This window comes from Mobula hypostoma, chromosome 1 (genome assembly GCF_963921235.1).
Source record: "Mobula hypostoma chromosome 1, sMobHyp1.1, whole genome shotgun sequence".
In the NCBI taxonomy this organism is placed as follows: domain Eukaryota; kingdom Metazoa; phylum Chordata; class Chondrichthyes; order Myliobatiformes; family Myliobatidae; genus Mobula; species Mobula hypostoma.
This window is the reverse complement of record NC_086097.1, coordinates 108,943,921-108,971,338: the sequence shown is the minus strand read 5'-3', so window position 1 is coordinate 108,971,338 and position 27,418 is coordinate 108,943,921. Positions and strand designations below refer to the sequence as shown.

Here is a 27,418-nt window from a genome sequence, read left to right as displayed (position 1 = left end):
ACCTCATAGGTCAGCATGGCCATGATGGGCTGAAGGGCCTATTGCTGAGCTACATAATGCTGACTCTGAGCTCACCACCTTCCAGGACAAAACATTCTTTCCCTCCATGGATGGGGAAGGCAAGCTCACTGCCATTTTTCCATTTTTCCAGCTAGTAATGGAAAATTCATTCTAGCTTTCCCAGTAATGCTGATATCCTGAAAGATGGATTAATAAAGCTGCAAAATCAACAGAAATTGTTTAACTAAATAGAATTTTCTTTTGCTTCCATTGTGCTAGATGACTATTTGTTCCTTCAAAGTTTCAATTGTTTGTTACCTAAGGAAAGGAGATGGGCTGTACTTAGAAACAACTAGGTCCTTTCTTTAACTGTAGACAAACTGTCTGGCTATAGCATTATGTAAAAATCATTTACCACTAAACAAATTTCAAAGCATCTTTTTGCTCTGGGTTTTTAAAACCATAGAATTTGCCAAACTACTGACTTACCCCTCTCCTCCCCTCCCCAACCCCAACCCATCTTCAATTTAAATGGAATTGAATTTTGGAGGCAGGGTACAGATTGCACTAAATGTTACTGTTTGGGAAAGAACTTCTAGGCTTAGGCATTGTATAACTGTGTTTTTATGTATGTTCTAGCCGTGGTCTGTTTTAAATCCCATGAGGATACTGATGTTCTTTTGCCTTCCAACTGCACAGGTACATAGCATCCAGACATATCAACTGCCACTAATGAGAAGTAGTTGCAAATCAGTCCTGTCCCCCTTGGTCCAAGAATCAGTTTGTTTGTCACGAGGGCTGCAGATTTTCTGTCTAAAGCCAAAGGGATGGCGGCGGAGCAGACTCGATGGGACAGTGGCCTGATTCTGCTCCTGCATCTCAAGGCAAAAAATCCACCTGTAGATACAGCATTTAAGAAATATCTTTAAGAATGAATTAATTAATATAGATAGGTTAATGATACCCTGTCTATGTATACAAGTTACCTCAGCATTTACTAAATTACGACTATGGGGAAGTTTCTCAGCCTTTGAAACAAGTTGTCTTCTCCTGCAACAAGTAGATAAATTACACTTATTGTTTAAAAATTTGTACACATTTCTTATGGAAACACATCACTGCATACAAAAAGGCAGATAGAAAGTTAAATTATGCATTTCATTTACATTTGTGGCTCAATGTACTTGCCCAAAGACCTCAGGGAGGAATTTTCTGGATATTATTTTCACAAATTAGCCAGAGCTCTTTTCATCTCTCCCAGAATTTATTCTGTAATCATTGTTCACATGACGGGACAGCTATGGATGTCTTCTACATGAATTTGCGTAAGACATTTGACAACGTCCCTCAAGAAAGGCTCATCCAGAAGATTAAGATATTTGGGATCCATGGTGTATTTGTTACTCCGATTCAGAACTGGCTTACCCATAGAAACAGGGTAGCTTCGACAGAGGGTGGTTTTCTGCGGCAATCTGTAATGAGACTTCTACTGTCAATGATATTAACTTTGTGGCCACTATCTTAGGTACCTCCTGTACCTAATAAAGTGGTCATCGACTGTTGTTCATGGTCTTCTACTGCTGTAGTCCATCCACCTCAAGGTTTGACATGTCGTGCATTCAGAGATGCTCTTCTGCACTGCACTGTTGTAATGTGTGATTACTTGAGTTACTGTTGCCTTCACGTCAGCTGAAAGCAGTCTGGCCATTCTCCTCTGATCTCACTCATTAACAAGGCATTTTTCCTCACAGAACTGCCACTCACTGGGGTGTTTCTTTATGTGTTTTCTTGTAAACCCTGGAGACTGCTGTGTGTGAAAATCCCAGATCAGCAGTTTCTGAGATACTTAAACCACCCTGTCTGGGACCTACAACCATTCCACAGTCAAAGTCACTCCGATTATATTTCTTCCCCATTCGGATGTTTGGTCTTGATTGTGCCTGCATGCATTTATGCACTGAATGTCTAATCTGGTAACCATGTGCAGCAGCCACATGATTGGCAAATTACATATTTGTATTAACAAGGTGTACAGGTGTACCTACTAGAGTGGTCATTGAGTGTATATAAATGACCTGAATGAAAATGTAGATGAATGAGTTTACAAGATTGCAGACGTTACAATGATCAATGTTATCATGAAGAGTGTAGAACAGGGGTTGCCAGCCTTTGTTATGCCATGGAGCAACACCATTAAGCAAGGGGTCCTTGGAATCCCTGGTGTAGAAGATTGCTGATGGATACAGCAGAATGCAGATATAGGTGAAGAAGTTTAATGTGGCCAAGTGTGAGGTGTTGCATGTTGTGAGTTCAAATGTAAAGGGACACCACACAGCTAATAACAGAATCAATAACAGCGTACAGAGAGGTCTTGGAGCTCAAGGCCATACTCCCTGAAAGTGGCTTCAGGTTGACAGAGTGGTAAAGGTGGCAATACAGTGTATGTTTGCCTTTATTCAAAGTTCAAAGTCAATTTACTATCGAAATACATATATATCATATACAACCCTGAGATTTATTTTCTTGCAGGCATTCACAGGGTAGTACAAGATGGGACAATATGTTGCAGCTTTATAAAACTCTAGTTAGGCCACATCTGCAGTATTGTGTTCGGTTCTGGTCACTCCCATTAAAATAGAATGTTGAGGCTTTGGTGAAGGTGCAGAAGAGGTTTACCAGGATGCTACCTGCATTCGAGGGCATGTGCTATAAGGAGAGTTTGGACATACTTGGGTTGCTTTCTCTGCAACAGCAGATACTGAAGGGAAATCTTTTACACATAGGCTTAAAAATGACTGGGGCCAGCCATGACCTGTCTGCTGAACAGATTGCGTAGTTTATTCGTAGCTTAGCAAAAGACAATAAAAGGAAGCCATGTTTAAGCAGAGTGGCCATTATTGGAGTGGGCAATTGTTAGAGCGGTTAGGCTTTGGTGAGAACAGGCACAGGCTAAGGGTGCTACACACAAAATGCTGGAGGAACTCTGCGGGCCAGGCAGCATCTGTGGGAAAAAGTACAGTCAACGTTTCTGGCTGAAACCCTTCGGCAGGACTAAGAGTGATGAATTGTTTGGAATCTTTTTGTTGACTGTAGAATTTAAGCTTAAGATGTTGGAAGCAAAAGTATAGCAAGTGTAGTCAGGATAGTAATAAAGGCAGTGAAGCCTTATCTGGTTGGCTGCTAGTGACCAACGATGTTCTACAGGGTTCAGTGTTGGGACCACTTCTTTTTACGTTGTATGTCAATGATTTGAATGACAGAATTGATGGCTTTGTGGCCAAGTCTGCAGATGATAGAAAGATAGGTGGAGAGGCAGGTAGTGTTGAGGAAGCAGGGAGTCTGCAGAAGGACTGAGACAGATTAGGAGAATAGGCAAAAAAGTGGCATATCGAATAGTGTCAGAAAGTGCATGGTCATGCATTTTAGAAGATATAAAAGCGTAGACTATTTTTGAAAAGGGGAGAAAATTCAAAGATCCAAGTGCAGAGGGACTTGGGAGTCCTTATGCAGGATTCCCTAAAGGTTAACTGCAGGTCAAGTTGGTGGTGAGGAAGGTAAATGCAATGTTAACAATCATTTCAAGAGGATTGGAATATAAAAGCAAGGATGTAATGCTGAGGCTTTAATAAGCACTAGTGAGACCTCACTTGGAGTACTGTGAGCAGTTTCAGGCCCTTTATCTAAAAAAGGATGTGCTAATATTAGAGAGGGCTCAAAGGAAGTTCACAAAAATGTTTCTGGGATTGAAAAGCTGAACATATGAGGAGCATTTGATGGCTCTGGACCTGTACTTGCTGCAATGTAGAAGAATCAGGGGGCTATCTCACTGAAACCTATCGAATGTTGAAAAGCCAAGATGGAATGAACGTTGAGAGGATATTTCTTATAGTGGGGGAGTCTAGGACCGGAGGCATAACATTAGAATAGAGAGACCTCCATTTAGAACAGAGATGAGGAGGAATTTCTTTAGCCATAGGGTGATGAATCTGTGGAATTCATTGCCACAGGCAACTGTGGAGGCCAAGTCATTGAGTGTATTTAAAGTGAATGTTGATAGGTTCATGATTAGTTTGGGTGTCAAAAGTTATGGGGAGAAGGCAGGAACATGGGGTTGAGAAGGATAATGGGTCAGCCATGAATGGCGGATCAGACTTGATGGGCCGAATGGCCTAATTCTGCTCCTATGTCTTATAGTCTTAAGAGATTTTCCAGATGCTGCAAATCCAGAGTACCACACACAAAATGCTGGAGGATCTCAAGCAGATCATTTATGGAGAGAAATAAACAGTCGACATTTCAGGCCAAGACCCTTGATTAGGAATGGAAAAGAAGGAAGAAGAAGCCAGAATAATGGGGGGTGGGGAGGGAAAGGAGTACGCTCTGGAAGGTGATCATTGAAACCAGGTGAGAGGAAAGCTAGGTGGGTGGGGAAGGGGTCATGAAGTGAGAAGCTGGGAGGTGACAGGTGCAAGTGGTAAAGGACTGAAGTAGGAATCTGGTGGGTGAGGACAGTGGGCCATGGGAGAAGCAGAAGACGAGGGGCACCAGAGGGAGATTACAGGCAGATAATAAGAGGTGGGGTAAGAGGGGAGTCAGATGGGGAATGGAAAAGGAGAGTAAGGGATGAGAGAAATCTTTTATAAGTATATAAGATTTGTGGGAGGCACTGATAGAGTAAACAGTATCTTTTTTGTAGGGTTAAAATGCCTAATACCAGAGGGCGTGCATTTAAGGAGAGGGGGGTAAGTTCAAAGGAGATGTACCAGGCAAGTTTTTTTTGACACAGAGGGGGGGGTGCCTGGGATGTGCTGCCTGGGGCAGTAGTAGAGGTAAATACACGACACATTCCCGAGGCTTTGAGATTGTCACATGAACATGCAGGAACTGGGTGATATGAACATTTGCAGACTGAAGGGATCAGTTTAGATGGGCATTTGATTACCAATTTAATTAGTTCAGCACAACATTGAGGGTCAATGGCCCTGTTCCCAGTGATAAACTGTCACGTGTTTCATGTTTTATTTGAAACATTCATTGTTTTAAATCAAACACTTATATATCAAACACATGCAGCAAATTGTGCAGCTGATTAGAATCCCTTTTAGTTTCAATCTGGGATTGTGTTTTACAGCATTGTAGAAAACCTTTTACATCAAATAATCTTGATGGCAAAAGATTAAATTTTAAAGGCTAAGATCCTCAGGCACTAAATTAAAAGCCATTATCAAGCGGGTTGTGCATGAGATTACAGAGAATATTCAACAACTGCTATTCTCAGAGTCTTTGGACAATGATCTAAATGGCCTCGTGTCTTCTTCTGACTGTGAGATAGCAAACTAAACGCTGAATCAGAACCAGATCTATTATCTATTCTCCTATCAGATGAACTTCATTTTCTGTAGCAACAGTACATTGCAAAGACATATAAATACTATAAATTACAGGATAAATAAATAGTGTACAGAATGGAATAATAAGTTAGTGTTCCTGGACCGTTCAGAAATCTAATGGCAGAGGGGAAAAAGCTGTTCCTGATTCACAGAATGGGTGTCTCCAGGCTCCCGTAACTTCTCCCCACTGGTAGTAATGAGAAGAGGGCATATTGGAGACGGTTAGGATCTGTAACGATGGGTGCCACTTTCTTGAGGCACCACCACTTGAAGTCCTCACAGTTGGGGAGAATGAGTCTATAACCCTCTGCAGCTACTCGTGATCCTATGCATTGGAATCCCCGTAGCAGGTTGTGTTGCAACCCAGTAGAATACTCTCCACCCTACATCTACAGCAATTTGCATGAGCCTTTGGTGACATACCAAATCTCCTCAAATGCCTTTCCTCCTTGGAGTGACGGAGGGTGAGAGGTGTGTAAGGTGATGAGAGGCTTTGATCACATGGATAGCCAGAGGCTTTTTCCCAGGGCTGAAATGGCCAACACAAGAGGGCATAGTTTTAAGGCGCTTGGAAGTAGGTATAATGGGGATGTCAGAGGTAAGTTTTTCCCACAGAGAGTGCACTGCCAGCAACGGTGGTGGAGGCAGATACAATAGGGTCTTCTAAGAGACTCTTAGATAGGTGCATGGAGTTTAGAATAATAGAGGGCTATGCGTTAGGGAATTCTAGGCAGGTTCTAGAGTAGTTCACATGGTTAGCACAACATTGTAGGACAAAGGGCCTGTAACATACTGTAGGTTTCTATGTTTCTATGTTTGCAAACAAAGTAGAGCCACGATGCTACCTTCTTTGTGACAGCATCAATGTGTTTGGCTCAGGATAAATCCTCCAAGATACTGACACCCAGGAACCTGATGTCACTCATCCCTTCTACTGCAGACCTGTCAATGAGGATTGGTGTGTGTTCTCCCAACTTCCCTTTCCTGAAGACCAGAATTAATTCCTTGGTCTTGCTAACATTGAGTAAAGGGTTGTTACTGTGACACCACTAAACCAGCTGATCTAGCTCACTCCTGTGTGCCATCTGAGATTTTACCAACAACAGTGATGTCATCAGTAAATTTATAGATGGTGTTTGCATTATGCTCAGCCATACAGTCAAGAGTAGAGAGAGTTGAGCACTGTGCGAAGTTGAGGTGCGCATGTGTTGATTGACACTTCACCTTTCTTTGAAACACAAGGGAGACCGTGGATGCTGGAACTGGGAGCAAACAACAAACTGCTGGAGGAACTCCATGGAGGCAAAAGGATCATTGATATTTTTGATCAAAACCCTGTATCAGGACGGAGAGTCCAGATTAAATCCCATCTGCCTTTTCTCTGCCCATATTTACACTGCTCTATATCCTGCTGAATCCTTTCCAGCCTCCCTCACTATCTGGAATACTGCCAACTTGTGTCATCTGCAAACTTACTAGTTAAGCCAACTATAATTTCCTCCAACAGAGGTCCCAGTACTGCCCCTTGCAGAACCTTCCAATTCCCTGTTTAAGTTCTCTCCTACTTCCTTTAAATTCCTTTAGCTCTTTGTCTGATTTTAGCTTCTGAAACCTTATATGTGTGAACCTTTACTTTTTAACTATATTTACAATATCTCTTATCATTCAAGGTTCCTGAAGCTTGCTATCATTGTCTTTCTTCTCTACAGGAACATTTTGTCATGAATTCTGACCAACTGGCCTTTGAATGATTCCCTCATGGAAGATGGGGACTTGCCCAATAACAGCTGCTCCCAAATCTACTCTCTCATACTCCTGTCTAACACTGTTGTAATTTGCCTTTCCCCAGTTCAGGACATTCCCCATCTTATCCTTATTTATAATCATCTGAAAACCTACAGCGTTATGATCACTGTTCCTAAGATGCTCCTTCTCTGAAACTGTGATCGCCTGGATTCACTTCTCAATCCAAAGTCCAGTGCCACCTCTTCCCCAGTTAGTTTATCCGCATACTCTGCCAAGAAACCTTCCTGAATGCACCTAACAAACTCTGGCACTATGGGATTCCCGGTCAATGTTGGGGAAGTTAACGTAACCCATTGCAACAAGCCTGCTGATTTTCCATTTTTCCATAATCTGCCTATATATTTGTTCATTTTGCTCCCACTAGCTACTGGGAGGCCTTTAATATTAACCCATCATACTAACTGCACTTTCTTTTTATTCCTCACACTTGTCCAGACTACCCATATTTCCCCATATTTCCACTAGATGACCCCTCTCTACGTGCATATGTGACATTCTCCCTGATCAGTAGTGCATTACTGAACTGCCAGTCCTGCCCTTCAGTCAACCAAATCTCTGTAATGGCTACAACACTGTAGTTCCTTTACTAATCCAGGTCTTAAGATCATGATAATATTCCCAAGGATGACTCCCTGAACCAACACAAGGCCTCCCAAGGTTCAAATGGGAGATGCATTACTGATGACATTGTTGGCATTTTTCAGAATCCATATAATTCTAGAACTCTTTGGGAAGGCAGCAAGTTCAAAAGGAGGGAACAGCAATATGTTAAACAGCAGACCAGTCAGTGAATCAATTGCTAGAAGTACAAACATCTCCCATCATTGTGGTTAACTGGCAATTTTTAAAAAATCATCAAATATTAGGTAGCATTAATATGGCTTATAAAAGCAAAATTGTTTTTGACAAATCAGCTGGTGTGTTTTGAGACAATTACTTAAAGGTTTTATAGGGGAAACCTTTCTGTATAGCAAACCAAATACCTTTTGAAAATCTAAATAAGCCTGTTAACCTAAACAAAAGCTCAATACTTTGAGGCAGTAGCATATCTGAATGGAGCTAGAAAGGGGAAAAACAGTAGTTAGTTGAAAGTAGAATTATAATAACCCAAGTATGCTGCTGGTACACTTCTTGAAAATGAAAGCTCAAGAGACAAAGGAAATAATAAAATAGAAGTCAATATGGTGAGTAAGTTAATAAGTTTGTGGGCGAAGGATCTGTGAGTATAGGTCCACATCATTAACATCCAAGTACTGAAAGAAATTAAGTAATTCACCAACAGAATTCATTATCTCCCAATTCAACTGTAAGTGGATTTGGTATGGCTACTTCATGAACAATTTTAGGCTATATACCCAAGTAAAGTGTCAGTGTGACAACATAACCTTGCTGTAGTGATTTCTGGAATGAGAGGCTATGAGAAACTGGAAGTGTATGGTCATGCACTTTGTTGGAAGAAATAAATGGGCAGACTATTATTTAGATGGGAGAGAATTCAAAATGCAGAGATGCAAAGGGACTGGGGAGTCCTTGTGCAGGATACCCTAAAGGTTAACCTCCAGACTGAGTCGGTGGTGAAGAAGCTGAATGCAATGTTGGCATTCATTTCTAGAGGTACAGAATATAAGAGCAGGGATGCGATGTTGAGGCTCTATAAAGGCACTCATGAGACTACACTTGGAGCATTGTGTGCAGTTCTGGAATCCTTGTTTTAGAAAGGATATACTGTCATTGGAAAAGGTTCAGAGAAGATTCGCAAGAATGTTTCCAGGAATAAAAGGGTTACCGTACGAGGAACATCTGGCAGCTCTTGGGCTGTATTCCCTGGAGTTCAGGAGAATGGGGGGGGGGGGGATCTCATAGATCTATTCCAAATATTAAAAAGCCTGAACAGATTAGATATGGCAAAGTTGTTTCCCATGGTAGGGGAGTCTAGGACAACAGGACACAACTTCAGGATTGAAGGACGTCCATTCAGAACAGAGATGTGGAGAAATTACTTTAATCAGAGGGTAGTAGGTCTGTGGAATTTGTTGCCATGAGTGTCTGTGGAGGCCAAGTCACTCGGTGTATTTAAGGCAGAGATAGATAGGTTCTTGATTAGCCAGGGCATCAAAGGGTATAGGGAGAAGGCGGGGGAGTGGGGATAACGGGAAGGATTGGATCAGCCCGTGATTGAATAGTGGAGCCGAATGGCCTACTTCCGCTCCTATATCTTATGGTCTTATGGTCAACGAGCGAACAAGTTGCAGGTGTCCATACCCATCAGATTGTAAAAGAAAGTGATCTCATTAAAACGTAAGATGCTGAAAGAGTTTGACAAGATACATAATGAAGAGCCAACATCTGGTCAGACTGAGAATAATCCTTTCAGTTTTAATTTAATTACATGCAAAACACACCGATGTGTTCAAATCTGACCAGTTCCCAGCCTTTGTACGATGATCTGGATCTCCAAACTAAGATACATCCAATTAACAAAAAAATTATCATACCATACAAATAAAGCTTAAAACGGAATGCATTGAAAAATGAAAGACATATCAATTATAATTCATTCATTCATAATTACTACTAAACCCAAAAAGCTGATAAGGGAATGGAATAACACACAAAAGATGGCTGGTCAAGGCATCAGGTTAGGGGCTGCACAGACGGTTTATATAAGGTGCTGCTCCTCCAACCTGAGAGTGGCCCCACCAGAGCAGTAGAGGAGAGCATGGACCGACATATTGGAATGGGAATGGGGCCACCGCGAAATCCTGCCTGTTGCGGACGGAGTAAAGGTGGCCAACAAAGCAGTCCCCCAACCTACATCGGGTCTTGCCGATGTAGAGGAGGCCACACTGAGAAGGAAGTGGAAAACCCCTTTTCCAGTAGACTAATAAAATGACTGACACAGAATTCAAATGCAAGGGGAAGATGAAAGCTGAACAAAGAAACCAGCAATGAGCAGCATGAAAGAAAGATGTAATGATGCTGAGAGATGTTTTGTTTTATAGGCTGGACACTGTGTGGCACATTCCTCTTTCACAGCTTTCCCTTTTCAGAAAACCTAGCAGTATCATTCACGGATTGACATAGGGCCAAGAACCGTGTAAACAGGTTTCAGATTTGCATGGTGAGTCATCACTTTCCAGATGGCTGCTCCCAAACAAGATGACAGAAAGCTGTGACTCCTGACTGTTCTCATCATCCAAACTCAGCCAAGTGAAATAAGTTGCAATTTGCTACTGTTTTCATGGCCAGTTTAGAAAGGAATTGTGAAACGCAAGCTACTTACTGAATTGAACCACGTGTAATCAATTAATTGGTATACCAGTGGGGTGACTGCAGTACTTCAGAGAAGACAATCACAAGACTCTTTTAAAATTCCACTTCAAATTTCAATAAATCAAAAGAAAGAAAATCTTCTCCGCTTCATCTAGGTGCACTTTTATTACAAAGTCCAAAGGGACTTGAGATCATTTTATTCTGAGTCTTGAGCAGAAAAAACAAGGCAGATACCCACAATAACGCATCACATCTGATCTTATACAATCATATCAATACTCTGTAATTATCTGATTTATACTCTAGTTATCTGGCATCTTTACTGTAGCCAGATCAGATTACAAATTGCTCTTAGAGCCTAAGCAATCTCTTCCCGTGGTTGTCACAACAGCCTGAAGCACGTCAACAGAATCTAGGGATTTATTCAGCTTTAGGATGGCCAAGCTATCTAATGCTACCTGCTTTTCAATGGTAATGCATTTTAGAATTTCATTGCCCCCCTCTTTTAATATTCTAATTTCACCAAAGTGAATGCAAATATGAAACATTCATATAAAACCTCATAGTTGTCCTGCAGCTATACACACATATTGCCACTCTATGGTCTCTAAAGGGTACTAGTCTTTCCCTGCTTAACCTGTTCCCACTAACATACTTATACATTGGCAGATGAAATTAGACTAGAGAGTAAAAAAATAACAAGTTTAGAATGCAGAAAGAAATATGCTAGTATGGTGAATAGAAACAATGTGATACGTTTATATCCCTCCAGGAGTTCATGCTAATGTTATTAATCCAACTAGAAATCCAATTAACATTCTACTCTATTCCATCTGTCACTGTTGTCACTCCTTCCAAAGCATTACTCGCAACCCACCATTCATTCATTGCTGCCTTTCACCTCCATGTTTCTCACTAATTTTCATGTCTGACCTTTCATTTAACTCACTATCTTGGCCAAATCCTCAAACAACTTCCACAGGAGCATGCTATAGCCAATAGCACAACACACGACCTCAGTAAACAGCAATCTAGTCAACTCAGGAAGGAACACTGGTCACACTCTAGTTCACATAATGTTCTGGAAACTTTTACATGCAGTTGAAGTCAGAAGTTCACATACGCTTTAGCCAAATACATTTAAACTCAGTTTTTCACAATTCCTGACATTTAATCCTAGAAAACATTCCCTGTCTTAAGTCAGTTAGGATCACTACTTTATTTTAAGAATGTGACATGTCAGAATAATAGTAGAGAGAACCATTTATTGCAGCTTTTATTTCTTTCATCAAGGAGGCCTACAAACCTGACTCAGTTACACCAGTTCTGTCTGGAGGAATGGAACAAAATTCCAGCAACTTACTGTGAGAAGCTTGTGGAAGGCTACCCAAAACATTTGACCAAAGTTAAATAATTTGGCAATGCTACCAAATACTAACAAAGTGTATGTAAACTTCTGACCCACTGGGAAAGTGATGAAAGAAATAAAAGCTAAAATAAATCATTCTCTCTACTATTATTCTGACATTTCACATTCTTAAAATAAAGTAGTGATCCTAACTGACCTAAGGCTGGGAATGTTTTCTGGGATTAAATGTCAGGAATTGTGAAAAACTGAGCTTAAATGTATTTGGCTAAGGTGTATGCAAGCTGCTAACTTCAACTGTACATGAAGCACTATTGCAGGAAAGCAGAATTCATCATCAAGGGCCCCCACCATCTAGGCTATGCTCCCTTCTCACTACAGGGCCCTGAGGACCCATACAATGAGGTTCAGGAACATGTAATGCCCTGGTTAAGATTTCTACTGCTGTGACTGTAGGTATTTCATTTTAACGGTTTTCTGTAAATCAGTGCGACCTGCTGGTAGAATGTTTTCGTTTCGACTAAAGATAAAGAGCTACATTGTTGAACTTGGGAATGTTGTGTTAGCCAGTCAGGATGGTGGGAGCGGAAGAAGGTCCTAAAGAGAGTTACGCAGAGAGAGATTTGTGATGGACAGTGGTCAGATTCATAAATTTTTGGCCAGAGATGTAGAGAAGTGAAGACCGGGGAGATGCCCATAGGATTCGATCCAATGGGAAGACGCTATTAAAAGAAGTCCTTTGCAAGATAAAGGAGTCCAAGATGGGATGTCCTACCAGCGATTGGTAATAAGAATTCAGCACCATGAGTAATGGTTATACCCAGCTTTTGGAAGAGACGAGCTCCAACGGTTATGTGCACATTTAGACTGATCTAAGTGTAATGGGCTCTTCCATTTTTTTTCATTCATTTCTTTTTCCTATTAACTGTTTGGTAAAGCTAAAATTGATAAATATACTTCCTATATAATTGTATAAGGTGTATAATCTCTTATTTCTTGCCAGTCGATAATTGTGAATGGGCAGTATTTACACAGCATTCACTCAAATTGAGCAACACACACAAAATGCCGGTGGAAAACAGCAGGCCAGACAGCATCCATAGGAAGAAGCACAGTGGGTGCTTCAGGCCGAGACCCTTCATCAGGACTCAAATTGAGGTTCCTTTAATCAGAATTCCCAATGTTCCTGTTTGGTTGAACCCCAAATCAAACTGACCTGAGACGTACATTGTTTATGAGTGACCTTCTCACTGCTGTCACATGGCCGTTAGCAGAGTTAGCTAATGAGTTAAGTTTGTATATGAGTCCCAGTGAGAGCATTATGATAATTTTTACCTCTCAACTATCAGGCTCTTGAACCAGAAGGGATAACTTTACTCAACTTCACTGAACTGGTCCCACAATCTATGAACTAATTTTCAAAGACACTTCATCTCATGTTCTCTATATTTATTGCCTATTTATTATTATTTTTAGTACTTTTTTGTATTGGTTCAGTTTGTTATCTTTTGCACATTGTTCTTTAGTCCATCCAGTTGAGTGTGGTCTTTCACTGATTCTGTTGTGCTTCTTGCATTTACTGTGTATATCCACAAGGAAATGAATCTCAAGGTTTTATATGGTGACATATATGTACTTTGATAATTTATTTTGGACCATGACTATGCTGATGCTATCTATTTCTCCATGTACTTTGATCGCTTATTTTGAACTATAAACCTGTTGATGCTGTCCATTTCTCCCTGTGGTTCTCAGACATGCACTCTGATTCCATATCATTAAATAACATGCTTGGCAACTTCAATAAACCAAAAACTCTAGAAGCAGCTCAGTGGACTGTACATGTACCTCCTAAGTTAAGGAGGTTGTGTGGTCAACATCTATTTTAGATATTGTAAAAAATAAACATAGGGAGCATTCAGGACAGAATTGAGAAAGGTCTGTACTCTGAGATGTGTAACTTTTCAGGCAAGATGTTCTCCGGGCTCTTAGGATGATGCAAAAGACACTGTACATGAGCAGATAGTTTCCATAAGACCATAAGACATAGGAGCAGAATTAGGTCATCTGGCCCATTGAGTCTGCTCTGCCACTCAATTACGGCTGATCCTTGTTTTCTATCTCCTCCTCAACCCCAGTTGCCGGCCTTCTCCCCAAAGCCTTTGATGCCATGTCCGATCAAGAACCTACCAATCTCTGCCTTAAATACACCCAATGACCTGGCCTCTACGGCTGCATGTGGCAACAAATTGCACAAGTTCACCACCCTTTAGCTAAAGAAATTCCTCCAAATCTCTGTTTTGAAAGGACGCCCCTCTATCCCGAGGCTGTGCCCTCTTATCCTAGACTCTCCCACCATGGGAAACATCCTTTCCACATCTACTCTGTCTAGGCCTTTCAACATTGGAAAAGTTTCAATAAGATTCCCCACATCCTTCTGAATTCCAGCGAGTACAGACACAAAGCCATCGAACATTCCTCGTATAATAACCCTTTCATTCCTGGAACCACCTTGTGAACCACCTCTGGACCCCCTCCAAGGTCAACACATCCTTTTTCAGATAAGGGGACCCAGAACTGCTCACAATACTTTGTGTAGTTGAGCCAGTGCCTTACAAAGCCTCAGCATTACATCCTTGCTTTTATATTCGAGTCCTTTCGAAATGAATGCTAACATTCCATTACAACTGTCACACTTTCACAAATGAAACTGTTGACGTTAGTGTTTTCCCTACCAAAAATTACCTGTGTACCACTTTAAGCCAACTGAATGGCATACTGACATAGAACATGGAATTGTACGGTACAGGAACAGACCACAATGTTGATATTTAATATTAAATTTTAAAGGATTTTTAAAGCAGAATTTTGAGTAGTTTGAGATCTTGAAAGTGATTTTTAAGTTCACCATATAATTCTCAAACTGAAATTCTCAGTGTGTGTGTGCCAAATCCAAAAGGTGGAAGGATTTCTGGCATTGTTGATGAATAATCTCTCCTCAGCCTTCCAGCTGGGTGCAGGTATTGATTATAATCGACATTTCAATGACAAACTCTGCCACCTTCTTCAGGGAGCACAGCAGGGAAGAGTTTATTCAACATAGTGTATCATTAATAAAGATTATGTCAAGGAATAGGCCATATCTTCATGGTGACTGAGAGCCTAAAATTCTGAAAAGAAGGCATAACATGGCAATCAGATACCCTTGGTAAGTTGGCAATGAATCTGTGGGGAGAAGGCTCAGAATTGTTCAGATGGAATAGAAAGCATTGGACTGGAGAAGTTGTTTCGAATAGCCTTGGACTTCTATTACAGTGGTAATGTTAGAGGCAAAACAACGTTATTACACCACAGGAGTGTACTAAAAATCTATTAACCAGACCAAAAGACAGGTTTGCATCAAGAAAATTTGCTTAATCACATGTTTTTAAATCAAATTATTGTTGAATTAACCCCTTGTCATCACAATAGAGCCATTCCTTTCATCTCTGTAGTAGCATTGGTGCCTTACAAACAATGTTCTCCCCATAATAGGGACTGGCTTGGAAATCCATTTGAATGAATATTTATTTTTGTCTACATGAGCTACATGATTGTATTGCACCCTGCAAACTTTGATCGTATCCTTATAGAAGGCATAAAGTAACTTTTAATGTGAGGCACAACTCTTCTGTGAAAATGATTCCCTAAAATGGAATTATTATTGCATTACACGGATGTAAGCTACACAAAGTGGCAAGATAAATCTGTGACCTATTCTAGGAAAGGCTGGTATTTGCCCGAACCCATGCCACTTACCAATAGAGGTTCTTCCCTTTGTTTCTTCCCATCTGCCATCAGGTTTCAGAGTGGTCCATAAATCCATGAAAAGTGCCTCACTATTCCTTTCTTTCTGAACTATTTAGTTTGTATTTTACTGTAGTTTTATGCCTTTGCATTGTATTGCTACCACAAAACACCAGATGTCACACCAGATAAGAGAGTGATGATAAATCTGATTATCACCTCCAGATTTTCAGTTTCCCCTTCCAGATCATTCTAAGAATCAGCTGTGCATGCATACCACATAACTGAAATTGTGTAAGGATGTTACAAACGCTGCATTCTCAAATACGAATACAATATCATACCCTTTGTAGCGGGCAATTCTAACAAACCAATTGCCACTGTCAGTGGCCTAGCATGGGTTGTCATTTTGTATGACGCACCATCCAATCACTCAAATAATAATGCTCCATAAGACGAAGAACTGTATTCGATCCTTTATTTGCAACTTGAAGCGATGCAATTAAGCGACCAGCTAAAGATATGACACCCAGCGGTTCCCAGAACCAAACTGCCCAGAACAAAGCACGGTAATGTAACTTATTCCCATCGCTCACCACACACCCACCCATGTGATCAGTTACCAATATAAATACACCACACAGAATCCCATACAGATAGAAAACAGATGCACGGCTTCTATGGCCTTGAGCAGACAAGGACTGGAATCTACCCAGTCTGCATGCCTCACAAGGATCTGAGGAGCAAACCTTAACCATGTGGCACTCCAGAACTTTACAATTATAAAAACTATCAACACTTGAGCATGCACATACCATAAACACAGCCAAAGCCCTTCAATATCAATGATGTGCATGGGCACAAGGAATCCGGATTCAGAAAAGTTCTAAATCATTCCTCACTGGTCATCATTGTCTACCATACATTGTCACTATACCAGATGGATAAGTAGCCCTCACAGTATGAAATAATTCTCTCATCCTTGTTTCCTCATTTTAGACCAAACCCTTCCTTGGTGAGCAATGTAATTACACAAATTTAAATTAATGGTTTAATTATTTGAATTAATTGAAAGGCCTCGATAGTGGATGTTGAGAGGATGTAGGGGAGTCTATGAGCAGAGGACACAGTCTCAGAATAGAATGGAGATGAGGAGGAATTTCTTTAGTCATAGGGTGGTTACTAATATTCATTGCCACTGGTAGTTGGAGGACTAGATATTGGGTATATTTAAAGCTGAGGTTAATAGCATCAAAAGTTATGAGGAAAAGCTAGGAGAATGGGGCTAAGAAGGAAAATAAAGCAGCCAAAATAGAATGGCAGAACAGACTTAATGGGCAGAATGGCCTAATTGGGCTCCTATGTCTTACAGTTTTATCAACAATCTAGGAGTATGGTAAAGGATCTTTTGCTGTCTAGACCACCAGATCACTCTGTAGTAATCCCCTGAGTGTTTTTCCTTCCAGTGCGTAGAAAACAGTGTGTAGAAATATCTTATTACCATTTAGGCTTTCAAGTTGGATGTGAGAGACCATCCGCTTTAGGTACTAGTCACAATTTCCCTGAAATTTTCCATTACCTTAACACATTTCTCCAAAAGCAAACATCCTAGTGATAACAGAAAATACTAAGGATATTCATCAGGCCAGGCAATATTGACAGAGTATCAGTGAAGAATTGAGTCAATAAAGATGGGTCACCACTGGAGAAGATAAGAAAGGATTGTCCGAAGGACAAGGGCCTGAGGATCTCTTGAAGCCAGACCCTGGTGCTGAGATGACCGGCAGTTATTAAAGACTGAGGTGGCCAGGTTTCTAAGGATAAAACAATTTGTCTGGGTCAGCAGGTGGCGAACAAACCAGCAATGCAAAAACCTAACAAATCTCATTTGCACCAGTCTATAACATCAGCCTATGGCTGTAATCATATGTGCAACCACTTTGATGTCCCTGTAGAAAGAGTCTCATCTTGAATAGGGACCCTCACTTCTGGTTATGAGCAGAAGAAATGTACACCATTATAACTCGCAGACCACTTAACAGTCAGATGGAATTAGAAAGACAGATATTTAGACAGATTGGAGGAAGGCACTAAAAGAGTTGGAATGTAGTAGAAGGTGATTTTAACTTCATCAGTATTAAAGAGTTGGAATGTAGTAGAAGGTGATTTTAACTTCATCAGTATTAATTGGGATTGCTTTAGTGCAGGAGCCACAGATGGAGTGGAATTCATAAAATGTATTCAAAAGGGTTTTCTGAAGCAGTATGTAGAAAGTCCTACTAGGGAGAAGCATGCATTTGACCTTATCTTAGAATGAGGATGAGCAAATGATTGAAGGAAAGCCTTCCACTTCATTCCTCAATGCATTTTGGTAAATCGAACCACCTCGCTGTGCTTTCTCTTCCTGCTATAGGCAGAGACGGAAAAGTGCAGCTTTAACAGAGAGGACAATGAAGACATGGTCAAAGGAGACAGAGCAGCACACAAAGAACTGCTTTGAATCGATGCACTGGGGCACTTTCAATGACTCATCAGCAGATCTGAATGGATACATCAGAATCCTCACCAACTTCAGAAGTACTTGCATTTCTGCGTACCTACAAAACATTCCAAGTCCTTCCCAACCGGACATCCCAGATGAACCTCAGGGCTGTGCTTGTGACATTTAGTACAGGTGATGCAGGAATCCAGTTACGACATCTGGATGTAGATCATGAGCACAAAAACGCCAAATTCCGGACTAAATTAGAGTCACAGATGTTTGCTCGACAGCTGTAGCAGGACGTGCATGGCACTTCCTACAACGTGAGGCCAAGTACCATAAACGACAATGACACATCACTTCTGGATGAGCTCAATGCCTTTTATGCATACTTAGAAAGAAAGAACAATGGTAGATCTACACCCGCCTGCTCAAAGTCCCTGATCTCAAATTCCTTGGCATTAACATCTTGGCTGCCTTGTCCTGGGACCATTGATACAATCACAAAGACAAAACACCATGATCCTGACTTCCTTGGAAGCTTAATGAGATTTGGAATGTCACCAAATATTCCAACAACCCTCTAAGATGTACTCTTGAAAATATCCTGACTAGTTGCATCATGTCATGGAACAGGAACGTAACAGGCTCGAGAGAGTTGTGGACACAGTCTAGTCCATCATGGGTACAGCCCTTCCCATCACTGACAGCATCTACAGGAGGTGCTGTCTTAAGAAAATGACATTTAACCATCAGAGTCATGCCCTCACCTTGCTGCTACCATACAGCAGGAAGTATAGAAGCCCAAAGAGCCATACCAACTGGTTTTAGGAAAAGCTACTTTCTTATGATCATCAGGTTCTTTAACCAACCTGTACAATCCCTGTCCTGCCTCAGCAGTGAATACCTCATGGACCACCTCTTGCTCTACCATTGATTTTTCTCTGATAGTGATTTTTGTTTGTATTGTATCTTGTATAATGTATAACTTTCGCTCAGTGTCCACATTGGTTAGGTACTGGACTGGATCCTGGCGTGGTCTTCTGCTGCTGTAGCCCATCCACTTCAGGATTTGGCATGTTGTGCATTCAGAGATGCTCTTCTGCGCTCCACTGTTGAAATACATAGTTATCTGAGACACTGTCGCCTTCCTGTCAGCTCGAATCAGTCTGGCTGTTCCCTTATCACCTCATTCCTTAACAAGGCATTTTTGCTCCTAAACTGCCTCTCATTGGATGTTGTTTTGTTTTTCCCACCATTCTCTGGGAACTCTAAAGACTGCTGTGTGTGAAAATCCCAGGAAATCAACAGTTTCTGAGATACTCAAACAAGTCCAGCTGGGACCAACAATAATGCGCAGTCAAAGTCACTCAGATCACATTTCTTCCTCATTCTGATATTTGGTCGAACAACAACTGAACCTCTTGACCATTGTTGTAATGTGAGCATTACTAAAAGTAAGTTAATACTAATTAGGATATGGGGGGTTTTACTTATGTTCTTTTTACTTCCAGTGCTTTGTATATCCTGTTCCTGCCATGTCGTACGGGTTGTGAAAGCCTCTGTATATACATATCAGTTTTGATGTTCGAGATAAGGTTGTTTCTTTGGGCATGAAGTTGTCAAGTGTGCCTTTTTCAAAGTAGAAGTTACCACAACCATGTCTACATGCTTTTATGCTTTGAGTTACTGCCACGTGATTGGCAGATTAGATGTTTGAAATTATATACATATCTTACTGTGATTCACAGTTTTCATTGTTATGAAGTGCAATGTACTACTGCCACATAACAAATTTCACGACATATGCCAGTGCTATTAAACCTGATTCTGATAATGAGCTGTGCAGGAGTACCTAATAAAATAGCCACTGAGGGTATATCTAGGATCCTAAGACATTAGTATATTTGAAAAGGAGTTCCTCATCAAATGATGAAGCAGTGGTATCCAAAGTTCAGTGGCTACTTCTGAAGGCCAGTGAATTTAGATTAAAGGTTCAAGATGTTTATTTTTTCAGATTCAAAATAAGGCGATTTTATAGAATGCTGTTACAAACCATTGAAGGTCCCTTTCTAAAGTAAACATAGAAACATAGAAACATAGAAAATAGGTGCAGGAGTAGGCCATTCGGCCCTTCGAGCCTGCACCGCCATTTATTATGATCATGGCTGATCATCCAACTCAGAACCCAGCCTTCCCTCCATACCCCCTGACCCCTGTAGCCACAAGGGCCATATCTAACTTCCTTTTAAACATAGCTAATGAACTGGCCTCAACAGTTTGCTGTGGCAGAGAATTCCACAGATTCACCACTCTCTGTGTGAAGAAGTTTTTCCTAACCTAGGTCCTAAAAGGCTTCCCCTCTATCCTCAAACTGTGACCCCTCGTTCTAGACCTCCCCAACATCGGGAACAATCTTCCCGCATCTAGCCTGTCCAATCCCTTTAGGATCTTATACGTTTCAATCAGATCCCCCCTCAATCTTCTAAATTCCAACGAGTACAAGCCCAGTTCATCCAGTCTTTCTTCATATGAAAGACCTGCCATCCCAGGAATCAATCTGGTGAACCTTCTTTGTACTCCCTCTATGGCAAAGATGTCTTTCCTCAGATTAGGGGACCAAAACTGCACACAATACTCCAGGTGTTATGGCTTTGACCATTGACATAAGATACACCTGCTAACCTGCTGAACAGCTCCAGGAAGCAGAGGTCCAGGAAATGCACACCAGTGAAGAGTCAGTGGAGGCAAGGTGAACAACTTCACGTTCCTGGAACATCTCAGAGGATCTACCCTAGAACCAACATATTGATGCAATCACAAACAAGGGACACCAGTGACTCAAATTCATTAGGAGTTTGAGGGGATTTGGTATTAGGTGACTGGCAAACTTCTATAGATGTACAATGCAGAGCATTCTGACTGATTAAATCACAATCTGGTATGAAGCCTCCAACATACAGGATCCCAAATGCTGTAGAGGGGTGTAGTCTCCGTCAGTTCCTTCACTGCCACAACCTTCCCCACAGTCGAAGTTATCTTCAAGATCAAAAAGGGACATTTATCATTCAGGACAATCACCATCTAGGACATGCCCTCTTCTTATTATGACCATTCGGAAGGAGGCACAGGAACCTGAAGACCCAGTGATTAAGAAACAGCTTCTTCCCCTTTGCCATTAGATTTCTGAAAGGTCCATGAACACTGCTTCATTATTCCTTTCTTTTTACTGTTTATTTTGTAATTGTTAATAATTTTATGTCTTTCCACTGTATTGTTGTCACACAAATTTCACATAATATATGACAGTGATAATAAATCTGATTTTATTTCCATAAGACATAAGAGCAGAATTAAGCCATTTGGCCCATAGAAATGTTTCCACTATTCCAACATGTCTGATTTATTCTCCCTCCCAGCTCTATTCTCCTGCCTTCTCCCATAACCTTTGACACTCCTACAAATCAAGAACCTCTCAACCTCCACTTAACATACATAGCCAATGACTCGGCCTCCACAGCCATCTGCGGCAATGAATTCCACATATTCATCACTCGCTAGGTGAAAAAAGTCCTCCTTATCTTCAGATCAGAAGGGACATGCTCTACTCTGAGGCTGTACCCTCTGGTCCTAGTCTCCCCCACTATAGGAACTTTCTTCTCCACATCCATTCTCTCTAGGCTTTTCAATATTCAATTGGCTTCAATGAGATCCCCCCTCATTCTTCTAAACTCCAGCAAGTACAGGTCCAGAGCCATCAAATCATATGTTAACCCTTTCATTCCTGGAATCATTCTCACGAATTTCCTCTGGATCCTCTTCAACACCAGTATGTTTTCTTAAGTAAAGGTCCCAAAACTGCTCTCAATACTCCAAGTGGAGTCTGAACAATGCCTTATAAAGCCTCAGCATTACATCTTTACTTTATATTCCAGTCCTCTCAAAATGAATGCTAACAGTGAATTTGCCTTCCAAGTGTGAGGTGCTACATTTTGGGAGATCAAATGTAAAGGGAAAGTACGGAGTTAACGGCAAGACCATTAACAACATTGATGTAACGAGGAATCTTGGGGTCCAAGTCCATAGCTCACTGAAATTGGCTGTACAAATTGATAGGGTAGTTAATAAGGTGCATGGTATAGTGGCCTTTACTAGGTGAGGCATTGAGTTCAACAGTCAGGGAGTTATGTTATAGCTTTACCATACTCTGGTTTGGCCATATCTGGAGTATTGCTTTCAGTTCTGGTCACCCCATAATAGAAACATAGAAACATAGAAAATAGGTGCAGGAGTAGGCCATTCGGCCCTTCGAGCTTGCACCACCATTCAGTATGATCATGGCTGATCATCCAACTTAGAACCCTGTACCAGCCTTCCCTCCATACCCCCTGATCCCTTTAGCCACAAGGGCCATATCTAACTCCCTCTTAAATATAGCCAATGAACTGGCCTCAACTGTTTCCTGTGGCAGAGAATTTCACAGATTCACCACTCTCTGTGTGAAGAAGTTTTTCCTCATCTCGGTCCTAAAAGGCTTCCCCTTTATCCTCAAACGGTGACCCCTCGTTCTGGACTTCCCCAACATCGGGAACAATCTTCCTGCATCTAGCCTGTCCAATCCCTTTAGGATTTTATACGTTTCAATCAGATCCCCCCCTCAATCTTCTAAATTCCAATGAGAATAAGCCTAGTCGATCCAGTCTTTCATCATATGAAAGTCCTGCCATCCCAGGAATCAATCTAGTGAACTTTCTTTGCGCTCCCTCTATGGCAAGGATGTCTTTCCTCAGATTAGGGGACCAAAACTGCACACAATACTCCAGGTGTGGTCTCACCAACGCCTTGTACAACTGCAGTAGTGCCTCCCTGCTCCTGTACTCGAATCCTCTCGCTATAAATGCCAGCATACCATTTGCCTTTTTCACTGCCTGCTGTATCTGCATGCCCACTTTCAATGACTGGTGTATAATGACACCCAGGACTCGTTGCACCTCCCCTTTTCCTAATCGGCCACCATTCAGATAATAATCTGTTTTCCTATTTTTGCCACCAAAGTGGATAACTTCACATTTATCCACATTAAATTGCATCTGCCATGAATTTTCCCACTCACCTAACCTATCCAAGTCACCCTGCATCCTCTTAGCATCCTCCTCACAGCTAACACTGCCACTCAGCTTCGTGTCATCCGCAAACTTGGAGATGCTGCATTTAATTCCCTCATCTAAGTCACTAATATATATTGTAAACAACTGGGGTCCTAGCACTGAGCCTTGTGGTACCCCATTCCCTCCATACCCCCTGATCCCTTTAGCCACAAGGGCCATATCTAACTCCCTCTTAAATATAGCCAATGAACTGGCCTCAACTGTTTCCTGTGGCAGAGAATTTCACAGATTCTAGTCACTACCTACCATTCTGAAAAGGTCCTGTTTATTCTCACTCATTGCTTCCTGTCTGCCAACCAATTCTCTATCCACATCAATACCTTACCCCCAATACTGCGTGCTTTAAGTTTGCACACTAATCTCCTGTGTGGGACCTTGTCAAAAGCCTTTTGAAAATCCAAATATACCACATCCACTGGTTCTCCCCTATCCACTCTACTAGTTACATCCTCAAAAAATTCTATGAGATTCGTCAGACATGATTTTCCTTTCACAAATCCATGCTGACTTTGTCTGATGATTTCACTGCTTTCCAAATGTGCTGTTATCACATATTTGATAACTGACTCTAGCATTTTCCCCACCACCGACGTTAGGCTAACCGGTCTATAATTCCCCAGTTTCTCTCTCCCTCCTTTTTTAAAAAGCGGGGTTACATTAGCCACCCTCCAATCCTCAGGAACTAGTCCAGAATCTAAAGAGTTTTGAAAAATTATCACTAATACATCCACTATTTCTTGGGCTACTTCCTTAAGCACTCTGGGATGCAGACCATCTGGCCCTGGGGATTTATCTGCTTTTAATCCCTTCAATTTTCCTAACACCACTTCCCTACTAACATGTATTTCCCTCAGCTTCTCCATCTCACTGGACCCTCTGTCCCCTACTATTTCCAGAAGATTATTTATGTCCTCCTTAGTGAAGACAGAACCAAAGTAGTTATTCAATTGTTCTGCCATGTCCTTGTTCCCCATAAGCAATTCACCAGTTTCTGTCTGTAGGGGACCTACATTTGTCTTAAACAATCTTTTTCTTTTCACATATCTATGAAAGCTTTTACAGTCAATTTTTATGTTCCCTGCCAGTTTTCTCTCATAATCTTTTTTTCCTTTTCCTAATTAAGCCCTTTGTCCTCCTCTGCTGGACTCTGAATTTCTCCCAGTCCTCAGGAGCATTTGGAGGCTATGGAGAAGCTCAGAAGAGTTTAACCAGGATATTGCCTGGATTAAAGGGTATGTGCTATAAAAAAGCGGTTGGACAAACTTAAATTGTCTTTACAGTAGCAGTGGCTGAGGGTGCACCTAATATACGTTTATAAGATCATGAGACAGAGAGAGAGTTCTCTTAAGATAGAAATGTCTAACACTAGGATGTTTGCATTTAATGTGTGAAGGGGAAGTTCAAAAGAGGTGTGGAGGGCATTTTTCTTATAAGACATGCAGAGAATGCACTGCTAATAGTGGTGATGATTTAACAGAGGTGTTTAAGGAGCTGCATATACAGCAGAGAAATGAAAGTGCAGAAAATGGATAAACAAGCTACGTGCAGTCACAGGGATTAAATGCCATTCATCATGAGCTAAAGGGCCTCTTCTTGTTCTATATTTGTCCGTAAAACTTTGAAGGCATCCACAATTATTCAAGACAGTTCAAATTAAGAATTGAAAACTTAAAATCAATTATTTGTTTATGAATTCAAGAGTACTGGCAACTCAGTGCTGCAGCAGGACGCATAGATTATGTGCCAGGGTCCAAGAGCAGCTCCCCCTGTAATGAGGAACTGTAGCAATTCTGGGTCCATTCTTGAACTCCACATAGAGGTCATGTAGCTAAGAAACTGTGAAAGAACATTGCCTGCAAGTTTGGTGCTTCCACGTTTATAGATAAGTCATGAAGCTAATTTTGACCCAAAAAGTCCCAAAGATTGTTGCTATGAACGTACTAACATACTGAACTTCCAGGAAGTACTTGGTAAGGCGCCTCCTGAAAATTTGCTGCATTGCATAAGAGCTCATGTGGTTAGGGGCCGTACATTAGCATAACTGACTAACTACAAGAAAACTGAGTCAGATTGAATGGTAATTTCCAGATTGGCACTCAGTAATTAATGTCACAGAAAATTAGAGGTGCGTCCTCAACTAATTATAATCTCTTGATTTGATGAACAGACTGAATGTTCTGGCCAAACTGGTTGATGACGCAAAAATAGTTGGGTTAGCAAGTTGTGACGAACCTGCAGAGTCTCCTCAGGGATATAGGGTTAAGTGAGTGGGCAAACAGTTGTAAGATGGAGTATGATGTAGAAAAATATGAAGTTGAGAAAATGAAAGAAAATTCAACTTATTATTTAAAAGAAGTGAGACTATAAATGATGTGGTACCAAGACATTGAAGAGCCCATATGCACGAAATTCATGAAGTTAGTCAGAAGGTTAATAGAATGTTGGCCTTTATTCCAAGAGGCAGGAAATATAAAAGCAGAGAAGTCCTGATGCAAGTTTACATGACAGTGGCGAGACAATCCCCAACTACCATGCAAAGTTTTGTTGTCCATATTGAGGGAAGGATGTGCTTGCATTAGAGGCAAAGCAGAGGAGGTTCACAAGATTGGTTGCTGGTATAAAGGTTTTGATATACGAAGAACAGTTGAGCCTATACTCATAACAGCATAGCAAAATGAGATGATCTTTGTGAAAAATGAGATGCAAAAGAGGGAAACTGACAGGGTAGATACAGAGAGAATGATTTGCCTAGTAGGATTTATCCAGAAACAGAGGGCATAGTTTCACATTAGGCAACTGCCCATTTCTGATGGAAAACAGAAGGGACTTCTTTTCTTAGAGCACAATAAAGCTTCAGAATCCTGCAGGCCTGGGATTTGTGGGAGGTGGAATTTTTAAGTACACTGCATGTTCAAGGCAGAGAGGGACAGACATTTAAGCTGGAAAGAAGTCCAGGATATGAGAGAGAACAGGGACAGTAAACAATTGTTGAAACTAAGATTGACTCAGCCAGACTCTTATAGAAGGAAGAGGCAACCTCATGGACTGACTGGTCTTCTCCAGCTCCAGCTTTGTACCACTTCTGGTCTTATATCATACCTTGACTGCCACCTCAGTTTCTAGACCTTCTAACGAAAGAGTGCAAATAGACAGCACTGGAGCTAAGCAACAAAATGCTTCAAGCAGGTGGATCTCTTTCTACTTACCTGTGGTTCTTCAACCATGCTTTTGAATGGAAAATACTTCTCAACCAGCAAAGCATGAAGAATATCATTCAGATACAATCTAAATGCAATTGCACAATTCTACTAGGACGTTAATTCATTTACTACTGATACTCCAGATGAGAAAAAAGTTATCATGCTGTCACTCTACCACTGTGGTTTTTTTCAGAAACAACCCGGCTTCTGTAGTAAGTCACCTTTTAACCTGCATTAATATACCTTTATGGGAACCCTATAACCCATCATGCCACAAGGGAGTTATCAACAGCAGGCTGCCCCAGGTAACACCGATTCCAGACTTCATAAAACACTCAGGGTACCACCATGTGGTCTCATGATCTGCACTAAAGCATTGGCTTCAGACAGCTGGGGTTACATTCACCTCGTTTTCAATAACATATAGCCGGTGCAGCAGCAACTCTATAGCTACATTTACCACCTTCTCCTTTAACTAAGAATCAGAAACAGCAGGTCATGTGTCGACTTAAGCTGATTTGAGGTTCAATGAGATCATGGCTGATCTGACCTTGGTCCTTGCTCCTCTTTCTCACTTGTTCCCTGAGACAATTAACTCCCCTACAGTCCAACACTCCATCGCAGACTTGACAAGGGCACTGTTAGTAGAGCAGCTGCCTCACAGTGCCAGAGATTCCAGTTCAATCCTGACCATGGGTGTTGACTGTATGGAGTTTTCACACTCTCCACGTGGCCATAGAGGTTTCTTCAAGGAGCCACTGCTTTCCTCCTACCTCTTAAAGGTGTGTAGGTTAGTTAGATAGTAGGTAAATTGACCACTGTCACTTGTCCCCAGTGTATAGAAGAGTGGCAGAATCCTGAGAATAGTCAATGAAAATATGGGGAGAAGACAAAAATATAAGATTAAATTATTGTTAATGGACAGTTGATAATCCGTGCAAACTTGA

The 27,418-nt window shown here is 41.2% G+C and overlaps 1 protein-coding gene across 3 annotated transcripts in view; it reads right to left on the bottom strand.

Moving 5' to 3' along the window:
* pde1ca (phosphodiesterase 1C, calmodulin-dependent a) overlaps window positions 1-27,418 on the bottom strand; it is a 292,700-nt gene that overhangs the window by 259,789 nt on the left and 5,493 nt on the right. The gene's annotated exons all lie outside the window — the stretch shown is intronic.